The sequence below is a fragment of the Sciurus carolinensis genome, chromosome 1 (genome assembly GCF_902686445.1).
Source record: "Sciurus carolinensis chromosome 1, mSciCar1.2, whole genome shotgun sequence".
In the NCBI taxonomy this organism is placed as follows: Eukaryota; Metazoa; Chordata; class Mammalia; order Rodentia; family Sciuridae; genus Sciurus; species Sciurus carolinensis.
In genome coordinates this window covers 102519514-102535686 of record NC_062213.1, presented here as the reverse complement: position 1 = coordinate 102535686, position 16173 = coordinate 102519514, and the positions used below count along the sequence as shown (strand labels likewise).

The 16173-nt window shown below is 37.2% G+C and overlaps 1 pseudogene; it reads right to left on the bottom strand.

The window, feature by feature from the left end:
- Nucleotides 1-6588: 6588 nt before the first annotated feature.
- Nucleotides 6589-8535, bottom strand: LOC124960356 (E3 SUMO-protein ligase PIAS2-like; annotated as a pseudogene).
- Nucleotides 8536-16173: the final 7638 nt, after the last annotated feature.

Below are 16173 nucleotides of genomic sequence, written 5' to 3'. Positions count from 1 at the left end.
GCATGAATGTAGTCACCTGACATTAATCTGTTCATCATTTATTTATTAATATGACCAACAATACCCATTATACCCCTATATGACAATCATTTGGGGAGATACAAAGATAAATAAGACGGGAATCATGCCCCAAGCAAGGTCAATGTGTTTTCCAACTAAATTCATGTGTTTTAAGTGACTTTATAAGTCATGAAGCAAATTAGTAGCTGGAATTAGTGTTTAACTTTCAACATTATCACAAAGGACATTCCCCTGAAGACCTCTGACACTTTGAATACATTTTTCTACTGGATTTTTCAGAATTTCCAGAGCTCCAAACTAATACCTTCATATTTTAGGTGAGCCCTTAAAGGGATGTAGTGACCTGTCTAAGACCACATTAGGAGCTAGTAATTAATCAGGACTTGAACCCAGATTTCTCCTGACTTAGTGTCCCTTATGATTTCCCTCCAAATAACCCAGAGAAATGGATGGGTGAATTTTACTGTGATTTTTTTGTAATGCTAAGCTCAGCTCATGCTTAGTCACCAGATCAAGATTCCACATGAATTAGTTTTCTGTTGTTGTGTAACAAATTGCCCCAAACCTAGCAGTTTAAACTAACACACAAGTTCTTATTTTTGTACAGTTTATGAGCATCAAGAACCCAGATGTGTCTTATCTGGGTTCTTTGCTGTGAGGTTTCTCATGTCAACCAAGGTGACACCCAGGATTGACATCTCATCTGGATACTCAACTAGGGCACAGTCTACTTTCAAACTCACTTACATAGCTGTTGGAAGAATCAGTTCCTCGGATGCTACTATTGGTCTCAGCTATTGAACTGGAGGCTGCCCTCAGTTCCTTGCTATATTTTCCTCTCCAACATGGCAACTTGCTTCATCAAAGTCAATGCAAGCAAGGAAATCTGCTAGCAGCATGATAGTCATAATTCTATCTATTTCCAGAAGTAACATTCCTTTGTCACATTATAATGACTAAGAGAAAATCCCTAGATTTGACCCTGACTCAAGAGAAGAGGATTACACAAGAACACAAATACCAAGAGGTCTCTGTAAAAACTGGCTACCACACATCACTGTCAGTCTCTTGAATACATGCTTAAATTGCATCCGTGTGTGACCTCTCCCCAAGAGAACTGGCAGGCAGAATAATAGGTGGAAGATAGGAAGAGATCCATAGATATATAGCTTTCTTCTTCCTCCCTCCCATGGTCTTGCTAGAAAATACAGCCAAGTTGCACTCAGAAACAACTTTATAGTGAATGTTACAGAACATTCTTCTTTATTTATGACAACTGGATCTTCAAAAACACTCCAAATACCTGGAAATCTACTCATATCCATCCTTTAGATGGGAATAAAATTGCTTTTCCTTGGCAAATTGCTTTGGTCTAGGCAGTAGTTCTAGCTGCCCATTAGTATGTAGTCTTATTTTGTGGTCACTGTTCTCTTTATTTCCTCTTATTTGTTAGCCAACATGGTTTTAAAAAGCACCAATATTGTAGAGTTCTTTATTGCTTATTCATCCTCCTATTCACTTACTCTATCATCCAATAAAAGTTATTCAGTTCCTATTATGTGTTTGATACAGTGCTAGTTCTTATGGTGATGGAAATATGTATGAGGCATAAACAATTTATGTAGTCAAACATTCAAACTTTTTTGAAGATCTAGTCTGTATCATGGATTTTGACTAGGTATGCTAGAAGTTAAATATTAATAAATTGAGTAGAGTAAAACAACATCACAAGAATAACAAACTCTTGGCCTTGCTGTCTACAATATCTTTTAATTGATATCTTCATGCCACAAATTCTTTTTTTTAATATAAGCAATACTATTTTAGTATTGGAGTTGCACAAATAGTTCTTTAGAACATAAAACTAAAAGGATTTCTATATAACAATTACATTAAAAATTTATAAGAGGCAGTACAAAAATGTGCTCTACTTCTACATGATATAAATTGCATATAATATCATGATTTAAATAATATTAATCATATCAACTAATGGGGATACATCTTGCTCAAAATGTCTCATGTTTCCCACAATGGAGGAGAAAGTTCAGTTATATGAGCTATTGAGTTTCTTTTCATTTTCAAATTCATTTTAGCAAAAGTGGGAAGATTTAAGGAAATACTTTTCATCAAAGAAGAAGAAAAAATTACAGGACTGTTCTGAACTCATCAAAAATTAAATTAGGCACAAGTGCTTCAGCAACCCTCTGGGGAGCTTTGTGTACCAAACATAGTCCTCCAGGAACAGAAAGTGTGCCACAAATTCTTGAACAAGTTTTGTGTATCGTCACTCTCTTCACTTTTCTCGATGCATTCTTCCACATATAGATGATAGTGTGTTGACTTGCAATTGGCCTTTAAAACACAACTCTTCCTGGAAATTGCTCTTACCATGTTACTGATTAACTGAATGGTACCAGAACCAATGGTCAATTCCTCTACCGTGTTTGGTGTCTCAGTAGCACCCAACAGAGTGAGCCACATTCTCCTTCTTGAAACATTTTCTTCACTCGACTTGCACAATTGCACACTTTCTTCCTTTTCCTTCTGCCTCCCACTACTCTTGTTCAGTCTCCTTAGCTAGGCTTCTCCTTCCCCTCTGTTCAGACTCTAAAGTTGGTATCTCTGTTCAGGTTTCAGTCCTGATACTTTTCCTCTTACCCATAAACAATCTTACCCTAAATTATTTCATTTACTCTTGTAGTTTTAAAAATCGTCATATGCTTCTACTTTCCAGATTTACATCTCTAGGACATGCAAGGAGCATACTTGTTCTAAAGTGACCAAGGAGTTTAGTAAGATATCTAAGAAGAGGAATTTCTCTTTTTCCAGCATGAGGACAGTGCCCAGCATAACTCCTCATGGAGTGGGTGACTTTTTTCTCTAGGAAGAAGAAAATATTTCTTCTTTTTAATTTTTTACTTCTATAAAACTTTGTTTCTTCTAGGAATTGCAGTGTGGTTCCTAACAAAAGCGAGGAGAAGCAGGGGTCATATAAACCAGTCATTTATTTGATAGGAGGCATGACACTCTTAAAAAGCAGAAAAATTCTTAAATTTTCATTTACAAGTTTTATTGTATGCATGTAGAACTGTAGTAGAAAAGATGGGAATCAGGCAGAACCATCAAACACCCATCAAAATGACAACACCAAGCTTCCATGTCACATGAACTCAGTGCCACGAAGTCCAATATCAGACTCAAGTTAAAATGGGGTACTGCTTTACATTCTCTAAGATGGAAACAGGTAGGAAATGATTCATTATGACATTCCACAGAACTAGAGAAAAACTTGCAGGAAAAAAGTGTTCACTAAAAAGAAATGGAAATAATTACTTTTCACCCATTGAAGGCTGGGGAGAAAAGAATACTTGACAACTAAACCAATGCTTTGTAAAAACTTCATAGTTAAAAACACAAATGTAACTAATGAATACTTTACTGGCAAAAGAAAAAAAGATTACTAGATGGGGAGTGTCTAGGACTGGTCTGAAGTTATATCAAAGTCTCTGTTCAACATTACTTTATTTAAAATTTAACATCTTGCCTTTCTTCAAATTTATTAATACTATCTTACAGAAACTTGTTTATGCCAAGAGTTATGGATCAACTGATTATACTTGTTATCTCTTACCTATGTATTGTATTTTTATTCTAGCTTTCCTGGGACATGTGATCAGATATATGCCACATAACCTGAATTATCAAAACTGTTTCATTTGGCCTTTACATTTATTCTAGAACAGATGCCAGGTATTTATAACTTCAGGGTAGAAATGGAAATAAGATCCTAAAATGGCTCCCCTAGGGGTGAAAAAGTGGGTGAATGTAAGTGGCTTTATGCCTGCAGCTACAGTCAGCACCAGTTATTCTGCCAGGAGGTTCCAAAGCAAGAGAAGCCCATCCCATTTCTAAGTGAAGAAAGGTAAAAATGCAAGTTGGTTAAGAGATTATAAAAGTAGTAACTGCAGTTCCTTTCCTTAAACAAGATACTCCAGGTAATAACTGTCTGGCTGACATGTAACAAGCTTTTTATTCCATTATACTTGTTTAAGCAGAATCTGGGTTAGCAAAATATACTGCTAAAAAGTCAGAATCTTTGTAAAAATAATTAAAGTACCATATTAAATCAAGGGTAATAGCTTAAAAATCATTATGTTAGCATAGTGCCAAAGGCACACCAAAAAGTATCTTCAAAGACATCTACAAAAGGTAAGCCCACCATTAAAAACTTGGAAGTGTATTTTTAAAAGTGTTAGTTACCTGAGGTAAAATAAAAACTTATATATAAGTTCAGTGTAAAGCATCAAAAGTAAACACTAAAATTATTCACATGAAACAGTGACAAGGAAACATCACAACTAGAAAAGCAGAGGTATCAGTTACAAGAACCAAGTTAATTAATTTCTATTAATATTGTCATTACTTTATAAAAGTTTACTGATTAAATTGGGAGAACAGGAGTCTCTGAGAATCTAAAGGGTCACAAAATGGTAACAAATATGCATCATTTCTTTATTAATGAATTATACCACACAAATCCATTTACTTTTTCTGATTACAGAGTTAACAGAAATTGCATCGGAACTTAGAGCAGCAACATGAAATCCTACCAAAAAGAAATTCTCTGTATCTGGACCAAAAATAAGACTGTAATCTGGATTGAAATCTAATGGTTAAGAGATGAAACTGGCAACTATGGTGCAACTACTGCTGCAAGAGTCAGGGTTGGCTTTGCCATTCCACTTCTGTAACATGCAGCCCTCACAGAGGGATGTTACATTAAATAAGTGGATGATGGAGTCAAAGAAGGTATAATGTGGAAAGTCACACATTACCACACATAAAGAGGCTGGGGAGATAGCTTGGTTGGTAAAGTGCTTGCCTTGCAAGCACAAGGCCCTGGGTTCAATCCCCAGCACCGAAAATAAATAAATAAATAAATAAATAAATAAACCACACATAAAGAGCCAACAAACACCATGAAAACTTGAGAAAGCATCAAAATCCAAGCAGGGAGCTCCCTGGAGTTGCACCAGTTCTAAAGCCATGTGTCCCTGCTATAACTGCAAGTGGAGAGCCCTCATTTGGGCACTTCTGCTTGAGAAGCTGATTCATCAGACTAGTTGTTAAAAGTGAACACCAAGAAAATACTAACTCCCTGAGAACTCAATTTAAGAAGCCAAATGAAACAAAATATAAAACTTAGGTAAAAATATTTCTCCACAAGGAAAACCCAGTTTATGAATGGTTTAAAATTAAACAAATGATATGAGAGTGGTTTTCAAAGCGGACCCAGTAGAGCCAGAGGGGTGTAGTGTTTCTGGGCATCGTGAGTGAAATATGAAGTGGGCTTCACGCCCCTCTCCCAAACCCTTCCTCACTGTTCAGTTCAAACATTTCTCAATTTGTTTCATCTTTCATGGGTTCAAGAAAGACTGGAAAAAGTAAAAGGAAATTGACAATGTTCCCTTCCCTTACTATTGTCTTTTCCTTTTGAAAATCGTGGCATGAAACAGAAATTACATTGGCAAAAAATATGATTGGAGACCTAAAACACAATTTCCATATCAGTGTGTCAGTGCCATTAAAATGTGAAGTTTCAACAAAGATTTGATCAATGAGCAAATTAAGTTCTTAGGAAAAAATTAAATTTTGTTATTTTCACATTTCCTAAATCTGTCCTTCCACTGCCTCCAAACTGTCAGTATTTCTAGACATTGCAAAGAAATTCTAACAACTCTCCAGCCACACCTTACCTCGAAAACATTTCATTCAAAGGCTACACAGAACTTAAGAAGGCAAGCCCTAAATCTGCAGAAAACTCTAGAATGGGAATGTACAGTTACCAAAAATAACACATCATGTCAGGGCAGAAACTGTATAGTGTTCTTAGACATAATCACTAATAAAGAGCAGTCAACTCCTAGAACTTCCTCTGTATTCATTAGCAAACAATATCAAAATGTAAAAGGCAACCAGGGAAAAAAGAACACAAAGACCATTTTTCTTTGATGGAATCATTAAGAGTGAAATTGCAAGACTAGTGGAACCCAAGCTTTGGTCACTTCTCAAAACTTCATTACTTCTACAAAATAGAATAACTCTCCATGGAAAAAGACTCATTCAGCAAACATGATTCTTTCCATGTATTTTTTTCTTTCACATTGGATTAAACAGAAGTTGCTGTCATTTTAGAATCAGTGACTACAACTTTTTTTTAATTAGAAAAGTTTAAATATTTGCATAATATTTATTGCTGTCTATTATAACAAAACAACTTTAAACTTGCCTCCATTCAGTAATGTATGAAATTGAAATCCACTACTCAAGAAGACACTTTATGGCTGAAACATATCTGATGCTCAGCATACAGCATGAGTAAGAAAAGTCCTTGTGTGTCATTTGGTTCTTGCTTCACTCATCTGTTTTCATCTCTCAGAAAGCAAAAGAATCCATTTGATGTTTCAATGAATATCAAATTGCCAGAAAAATAGCATCCATGAACCAGAGATCCCAAAAAGAGCAGTTTTGATGAATGATTCCCTGAATCAAATGAGTCTTCCTTTAGTTCAATGATATGATGTCAGGAATGTCACTTCCACTGTTGGTTATGACCCCTGTCTCACTTCTGCTGCTGGATGAACTAACAAAAGTACTGCTTTCATGGGGGCTGGTGGTGGTGACAGAAGTACTCCTTGCCGTTAAGGGTGAGGTAAGACTATCCAAAAACAGAGGAGGACAGTACTGGGGATCAACTGGAATAAGGTAAAAAAATCCAAACCTGGCAAGTCTGATGACATGCTTGATATTGGCATGTGGTGGAATGGTTCTGAGTAGTCTGTTAATGATGGTGGAATAGCAGCAGGATCAACCAAAGTCACACTGGGCACCGTTACAGAAGATGACTGATACGTTAGAACCCCTTTCGTTGGGCTGCTTTGTGTTTCCGACATAAAGATGCATTTCCTCTTGGCAAGAGGGTCTTCCTCTTCATCAGAAGAGCTTTCTATTGTTAGGTAAATAACATCTACTTTCTTCTTGCTTGTCTCACTGGCTACAGTCACTGAACAAGGCTTACTGAGTACACTTGAAGTATCTATTTTTGTACATGGTTGGCCCGATACTTTCATAGCTTCTTTCTTTGGTCTCATTGGACACCAAGAACCATCTTCTTAGAATTTGATTTCACCCACATCAGAACAGTCATTGAGAATTTCCATAAAAATAATATTAGACTTTCATAGGCAGCTTTTTTGTCACACACAGGACTAATCCAGGTAGGTTTCTTTTCACTCATTTGTAGATAAAGGGCAGCATCAAAGCACTGCAGATGTGTACAAGTCACAGCACAGTATGGGATTGTCAGCCTCATTTTTCCTAAAGCCACATCAAGGATACCCAAAGACTAGTTGTAGCAATTTCATTATCTGGATTTGCAGTTTGTTTTCCTTTAATTAGTGCTCTGGAATGATCAGGGTTTCTAATACCTTCCATTTTTAATCTCTGTAGTAACATGACTGATGTGAGCTGTCGTACAAGACACACAGACATGGAATAATTCTTTCCAATTTCCGATGCCCAAAAAATAGAAATCTGGTTTGGCACAGCTGAAGACAATCTAACTAATGATGTAATATTCAAGGGATGCCCAGGGCACTTCTATTCAATCCCATTTTTAGGTGGTGGTGCATAGCCAGGTAAAGGAAACAGCTTCCCATTTACTTTTACACATAGACTATTGGGATAGTTGTCTTCTTGAGGATAACTTGTCTCTACCAGGCAAAGTCTCAACTGAATTTGGACTGTTTAGTCTCTCCTACCATCTGGCAAAAATCCCTTAATATGCATATCTCTCTAACTTGCTGAGATGTCAAAGCAAAAATAAAAAATTTCTCTTGAAATCGTTGAATGCTGCTTTGAACTAAACTAAACTTGTGGACTTGATGAGAACATCAAGGACATCATAAAAGGGCAGGTTTTTTAATTACACATCAGGATGAACAGGAGGAATCGGAGGAGATGGCTGCTGCATCTCAAATGTGGGCTTGGTATCTTGAAGTTACACAGAAGCAACAGGAAAGGACAGTGAGTGAAGGGTGATGAGTGAATTCCACCCATAGCCAAGTCAGGTTCTACAAGTGGTGAGCTGCCATCCAAATTAAAAGCCGAGGATTTGATTGTGGATAATCAGAAAGTTCTTCAAGAGTCTGTGGATGTCGACGACTATACAATTCTTGGATTTTAATCTGAACGGCTGGGCTAGAGTCACTCTTCAATAAATGCAGTGCCCTCATTAGTAGGTCATGATAACGTCCACTTTTATTCCGTCTAGCAAAGCCTAGTAACACTTGGAGTTCAGAAACCCTGAAACTAGAAACCATATTCAGAATGGCTAAAATGAAAATAGTGATGACACCAAATGCTGGCAAGGATGCAGAGAAACTGGATCACTCCATACATTGCTGGTAGGGATGTAATTCCGCAACTACTCAACTCTTCAAAATCTGCCATTTTATACCACCCGCGGCGCCGCTGCCAGGGCCAACACCGTCCCATCTGGCTGCCACCAACAATGCCACCACAGCCTCCAGCACCGTCGCAGGGCCGTTACGTGACTGGCGTGAGCTCTCGGGAAAATACTTTTGAGCCCCAAGGACTCCAGATGAAAGGAAACCGATTTCCCCATACAACTATTGTGAACAGACAGCATGCCAAATTCAGAATCTGGCACCAACATACTTTGTGTTTCTCCATTGATAAAGCTACTCTCTTGAGTTTACCTGATAAAAACATATAATAAAGGAGGCTAATATCCCTGTGCTGGAAGGAAGACCAATACTGTGAGCCCAGCAATCTCCTGACCACTTCTGCAACTGTATTTGATAGGAGAATAAGGAAATCATAACTGCTATATTCCTTTGCTGACCTTGTAGCCGTTGTGAGTTCTTCTAATACAAAGTATTATTTAATCCATGCTTTGTTATATTAAGAAAATGTCTCAAAGTCTGATATCAATTGGTGATTCGTTCCCTGACCTTCCATGAGCATGTGGACAATCCTGTTTTTCTAGCATCATCTACTTGAAGACTATCCTCCCCAGCACAATGAATTTAATTTTGCCAAAACCAATTAATCATATGAATTTAGACCATTAACTCATAAATTCTCTCCAAATGTATTATAGTCCTAAATATGAGGGCCAAAACAACATACTTCTTTATAGAAAACATAGATAATATCTCTATGATTTTGAATCAGGCAAAAGCAAGGGTAGTAATTGGGGGGACTGAAAAACAGGACTTTATTAAAATAAAAAAAATCACTTCAGAAAGCACCATTTAAAAATGAAAATCTACAGATTGGAGAAATATTTTAATATCATATATTTGATAAAGGACTTGTATCTAGAATATAAAATACTTTTATAGAAAAGATGGTGTAATGGACATCTAGAATTAATTTGCTCCTCCACAGGATGGAAACAAAGCAATAGGTTTGAAACTGCTTGCAGAGGTAAGTGACTTTGGATTAAGAGCAGAAATTGATATCACAGAAAATGAAACTTGGTGAATTCTGGAGACTAGGTGTTACCAAAAGCTTGGTCTTTGTCCCCAATGCCAATCCAATATCAAGGACACAGTTTTGAGAAAAAGGAAAAAGAAGAGTATTGCTTTGCTAGCAAAGGAGCAACACAGGAGACTCCTTTCTGGAAGCCTGTGATGTTGCCCATCAGGAAAAACAGAAGGCTTTTTAAAGAAACTCTTCAAAGTTCACCATTCCAGGTGTGCCCTGGCAGGGGGTCCCAGGTGTGTCCTGATAGTGGGTTGCAATTCACTTGTTAACTTTGGAGATAGTCACATCCTAGTTCTTCTGGGGACATCTCCTTCCTGTGAAGAATAGATAACTCGAGATAATCTTATTCCCTGCCCCCAGGTTAGGGAGGGGGAGAGAGAGAAGAGGAAAAGAAAAAAAACAGGTCTCTTTTAAAATAAGCAGCAGGGCTATATTCAAAAGGTAAAGTGGACCAGTGTTACATAGGGAGAATAACATGTAAGATCTCAGTTCCAGGAAGGAGACTTTTCCCTCCAAGGGAGCAAAGGTAAATGAGAAAGAGTCATAGTGTGGTCAGAAGGCTGCACCCTGAAGACAAAACAGCTCAAATAAATAGGTAACCCGAGTCTGCATAACAAGTTAGCCTTAGAGAAAAAAATATCACTGCTTCTCTCAGCAAACTCTTTAAGTACTTTACCTTGGAGCTATCTTGAGACAGGTCCTATTGAAAATAGACTTGAAAATCAGGATCAGGTCCTGTTCCCCCAATGTTGAAGACTGAACATTCAAGAAACACGGAGGCAAAGGCAAAAGGTTTTCTTTAAAGGATAGAACAGAGAGAGAGAGAGAGAGAGAGAGAGAAAGACCCCAGAGAGGAGGGGTTCCAGAGCTGGTGCCTGAGGGAGTGGGGATGTCCTGCCCCTTTATAGGTTTTAGGTTTCCTTGATTCTCAGGCCCCCAACTCCCATTTCACCTCTGTCGAGACCAGAAGGGAAGGAAGAGAGCTCTCCAAGGGGTACCTCTCCCTATTTTCCATATCTGTCTGAAAAGGCAGGAAAGGAACATCCCTGAGGGGGGTATTTGGTAACATCTCCTTGCTGGGAGGAACAATCTGGAGGCAAGGCAGGTGACCTTGGCAATAGATGAGGAGGAGGGAGAAGTGTTCTGGAGGTATTAGCATTCCATTTCCTTTAGAAACAATCCCCACCTTCCTGATCTGACCTGATCATCTATCTACATACCTCTTTGTTCTTATCTCACTATTGTCAAAGACTAAACCAGTTTAGGGGCAAATCAGAAAATCCATCATAACTACTTCTCAGGCTCCCTGTGGACACTCACTGCATTGATTGGTTAAGCAGTGGCCACACAAGACAGTCATGGTTGTCTCTGACACAAACTCACTGAAAGATTTATGCTGATGGAGTGTGGGCTGCAATAGAGGGTGTGTGGAAGGCCCAGTGATTCAGTGATGCTGCCCTCTGACATGAAGCAACTGGAGTTGCAAGTGATTTTGAGCGAAGGAGTGAGGATCAGGTCAGAGGTTCCTGCTTGAGGCTAACCAATCTATCTGTCCCATATCATCTCACCCAGCACAGAATTCTGTGGTTCCCTTGGCTTCCAGGGACCCACTTTGGGACTTTGACACTTGTCACGTCCACTAGTACACAGACGAAAAACCTCCACAGCAAATTTACATAGCCCTAGCAGGGTCAACGTTCTACCTTCACCCCTTTGGCAAGAAACACAGGTCATAGCCTGCACACCACCCCAAGACCTTGGGCAGAGCTGAGAGGAATTACATCAAGCTGCATTTGGGACTCACTAACATTCTAGGACCTTGCAAGATGTAGAGAGAAGTATTTCTAAGCATCTTAACTAGGAGGAATATTTAATAATTTTTAGTTTTTTCTTCATCTATTTTTATTATAAATATTATTACCATCATCATTTCTTTATTCTTATTACTCTCTTATTTTTTATTTGTAGGCTCTCTCTTTACATTATTGTTTCTTTTGCTGAGAATAAGCTTTTTAGTTTTAGTCTATCCCATTTATTGACTCTTGATTTAACTTCTTGTGCTTTAGAGGTCTTGTAAGTCTATGAGAACATAGGTCAGACAGCTGTTAATTGGCATACTGACCTAAATTTATACTATCAATTAAGTGATGTAGCTACATTCCTAAAAGGCTTAAAAGTAAGAAGAAACTTCACTGGCATCTGTTGAACCTTTGGTCTTGAAGCCTGCCACAGAAATGTTGACATATCAAGAGCGAATCCTCAGGCTTCCTAGAGATAGCTATTTACAACCCAGTAGATTAGGGACCCATGGTTAATTAGGTTCCCTGTAGAAAGGCTGACAGAGGTGAGAAATTAGCCCTTTTGGCACTGATTCTTTATCATAATGTTCTTATAATTTCATTTTATAATCTGGTCTGGTATCTCCACCATTGTAGCAGCAGAGACAAAAAACCCACAAGAGTTGATGACACTACATCTCTATCAGCAAATGATCAGAATAGAAACTTCATGAAAGAGGAAGAACAGATTGCCAATAAATATATGAAAATTTCTCAAAATATTTTAGCCATCAAGGAAATTCAAATCAAAATCACATTTAGATTCCATCTCATCCATTATAAAAAAGAAAATAAATAAGTAAAAGAAAAAATTCCATCAGGGTTGTGGAGAAAAAGGAACACTTATACACTGTTGGTGGGAATATAAATTAATGCAGCCACTATGGAAAACAGTATGGGGGTTCCTCAGAAAACTAAAAATAAAACTACCACATGATCCAACTATCCTACTCCTGGTTATATACCAGAAGGAAAAATGAAGTTAGCATACAAGAGACAGCTGCATGTTTACTGTGGCACTATTCACAGTTCCCAAGACGTGGAATCAGCCTAGATATTCATAAACAGATGAAGTGAGAAAGAAAATGTGGTACATGTACACAACAGAGTTTTATTTGGTCATAAAGAAGACTGAAACCCTGCTATTTGCAGAAAAATAGAACTAGAAGACATCTTGTTAAGGGAAATAACACAAACACAGAAAGACAAGTATAGCAAGTACTCCTGTATGTGGAAACTTAAATATAAGAAAGAAAGAAAAAACTCAAAAATAAAAGAGGGGCTATTGGGATTTGCAAAGAGTATTATTGGAGGTCAGGAGAAAAAAAGGGGGGCAGAAAGGGCAGGAGAAGAAAGAGGGGACCTGGTTGAAGTTCCATATATGCATGTATGGAAATGCCACAATAAGCTCATCAATTGTACAATAATGAGTAAATTCATTAATTTGTAAGATGAGTTAATAAGTATAATAATAAAATATTCATAACTCACAATAGAAGATAACCAATTTCAAAATGAGCAAAAGACATTTCAAATTTCTTTTTGAATAATATGAATAGACATGTTACCAAAAAGGTTTAAGAATGCCAATAAGCATGTGAAAAAATGTTCAGTATCATTAGTCATCAAAGAAATGCAAATTGAAACCACAGTGAGATACCACTTCTTACCTATTTGAATGACTGTAATAAAAAAGTGAACAATAACAACTGGAGGATGTAAAGAAACAATGATGTAGTAAAACTGAAACACACATTACAGGTAGGACAGATAGCTACTTTAAAAAATGGTTTGGCAGTTTCTTTAAAAGCTAAATTTACTATACGACACAGTAATTTCATGCCTAGGCATCTACCCAAGAGAAAGAAAGTCATTTGTTTATACAAACACTTGTATGTAAATATTCATAACAACTTTCTCCACAGCAATTCAAAACATAGAAACACTCAAGATAGTCATCAACTAGAGAATGAAAAAACAAAGGTGATACTTGCTCTGCACATAAAGGGAATGAAATATTAATACAGGCTACAGCACAGGTGAATCCCCCAAATTATGTTAAATAGAAAAGTCAGGTACAAAAGACTACATATTATATGAGTCCATTCATCTAATGTCCAGAAAAGACAAATATTTAGAGTTAGTCAGGGGTTGGCTAGATCTGAGGGTAAGAATAAGGAGTGGTAGCTAGGAGGCATGAGAGATCTTTTAGGGGATAAGAGAAATGTCCCTACACAGAATTGTGATGATGCTTACACAAGTCCACATTTTACTAAAAATAATGGAACTGTACTTTTAAAACAGGTGAGTCTTATGGCATATAAATGACACTTTTCAAAAAGCTGTTCAAAAATAAAAGGAAAATTGTGTCAGGTATAACTAATAAGAACCAATAAAAAATTAAAAAAAAATAAAAGAAAGGTAATACTGTGACCCTTTTGGCCTCGCCCTTCACATTTATTGATTCCTTTCAGAGACCAAATGCTTATTCCATTGACTCTTCATTAGAAGCAATTCCCAGAGAGATTATAGCTGAAATCAACCAGCCTCCAACACTCCCAAGAGCTGAAGCAATAAGTGCCCCAGTCCTGAAGGTGATAGCAGATCTCCAAGGAGCACTGCAGTGTCCATTATAGCATACAAAGGTATATAATGCAACTAGGTGGCTCAGAGAGTCTCTGCAGGTCTCAGCAAGACCAGAGGCCTTAAGTGAGTGCTGATAATCTCAGAAAACAAGTTGCTACACAATGAATAGGGTCAACTCTTCTAAGGATGTATTTGAAGCAATGACAGTCAGGTCCCAGATGGGAAGAGGAGAACAGAGAACATTTGTGATATAAAGGGAGGGGAGCCAGAGCAAAGTGTCAAGCCCATTCATTTGTAGACCATTACTCCCAACAATCACAAAAAACGTTTATTTAAAGTGCACATGGCACGTCCACCAATATAAAACATATACAAGACTGTAGGCAAGTCTCAATAAACATTGTAGAGGCAAAATCACACAGAGAATACTCTCTGACTACAAAACTATTAAATTAGAAATTAATGACAATAAGATACCTTGAAAAAAATCCTCACTTTTAGAAAATGGGAGACATGTTTCTGAATGACACTTGGGTAAAAGAAAAAAAAAACATGAAGAAAATTGAAAGATATCTTTACCTAAATGACGATTAAAAACCCAATACTTCAAAATTTTGGATGCCATCAACACAGTGTAGGTTTATTTAAATTCTTATAGAGAGAAATGAAATGCTTACAATTGAAGAGACAAAAGGGATAAAATCAATTAAAATCATTTATCTTAGCTTTTACCATAAGAACTTTGAAAAAGAAGAATAAATTAAGCTCAAAATGAATAAATGGAAGCAAATAGTAAAAGTAAAAGAAACCAATAAAATGTAAAAATGAAAAAAACGATAGAAAAAAATTAAGTCAATTCTTCTGCACTCTATGTACAAAACTTAATTTCAGATGGATTGTCTATTTAAATATCTATCCAGAAACACTGGCATCTTAGAAAGAAGAAGTTAGGAAACTGTGGAAATCAAAAGAATTTTAAATGAGGGGGGTATGAAAAATGGTGGAATACGACAGACATCATTACCCTGTGCACATGTATGATTACACAAATGGGATGAATCTACAATGTGCACAACCACAGAAATGAAAATCTGTACCCTATTTGTGTACAATGAATCAAAATGCAGTCTGTAAAACTAAAAAAAAAAAAAAAAAAAAAAAAAAAAATTGAGAAAATAATTATTTAAAAAAAAGAATTCTAAGGGGATGAAATTTGAAAGTAGATGCCTCTGGGGTATCTATAGGAGTAGACTGGAGGAAGGAGTCACTTTTGGAAAAAGGCAGGAAAGAACTTTCTGGAGTAACAGAAATGTTCTGTTTATTCTTTTGGGTGGTAGTTACACAGGTGTATGCAAGTGTCTAAGTTTAACCTAAACACCTAAAATCTGGGCATTTTAATGCCTATGAGATATATCTAAATGTTTAAAAATGGAGGAAAGTGTCTAGTGAGTACCTTCTGGCAGCGACATTTGGGCATCTCTGGGGCATAGTCTTCAAAAGCATTCACAGCATCTTCGGTTCAGGAATTTTCTGCAAATGGTTTTATAGCCAAATGAGGAGAAAGTGCAAATATCCAGGTGGAGAGTCACAGTGTCACACAGCTACAAAACCCCACTCTTGCAATATGGCCATATAAGTAAGTGATTATACAGCAGGGTCCCTTTCAAAGATGCTTTCTCCCTAGGAAATCACAGTTCTTTGGGGAGAAGGAAATTGAAGTTTTGAATATATTTGGTGGGAAAGGAAATCACCTTGCCTATAACTTGCTGATTTAAGCTGCCACCGTTACAAATTTCTAAATTTTGCAAGATAGCAGCAACATCTCATACTATACTCTGAGAGAGGAGACAATGGGATAAAGTGGATTTTCCTTCCAGATGTATTTATTGAACAAGACCAAATCACACATTTCACTTCAAGATTTCTCCTCTTCTAATTTAAGTTCATAGACTGGGAATACCAGACAGCTTGAATGAACGAGTGTCTTGCTAAGACTAAAATCCAGACTCCTTATCACACTGTAGCCTTGAAGTGACTTTCTTTTCCTGAGCTGGGAAGTAAAAGGGGACGTAACACAAAAGTCATGCTCTTGTGGGAGGAGGCACCAGAGAAGGGAGTGAGCAATAAGAATGAAGCAAGAGTTCAGGTGATT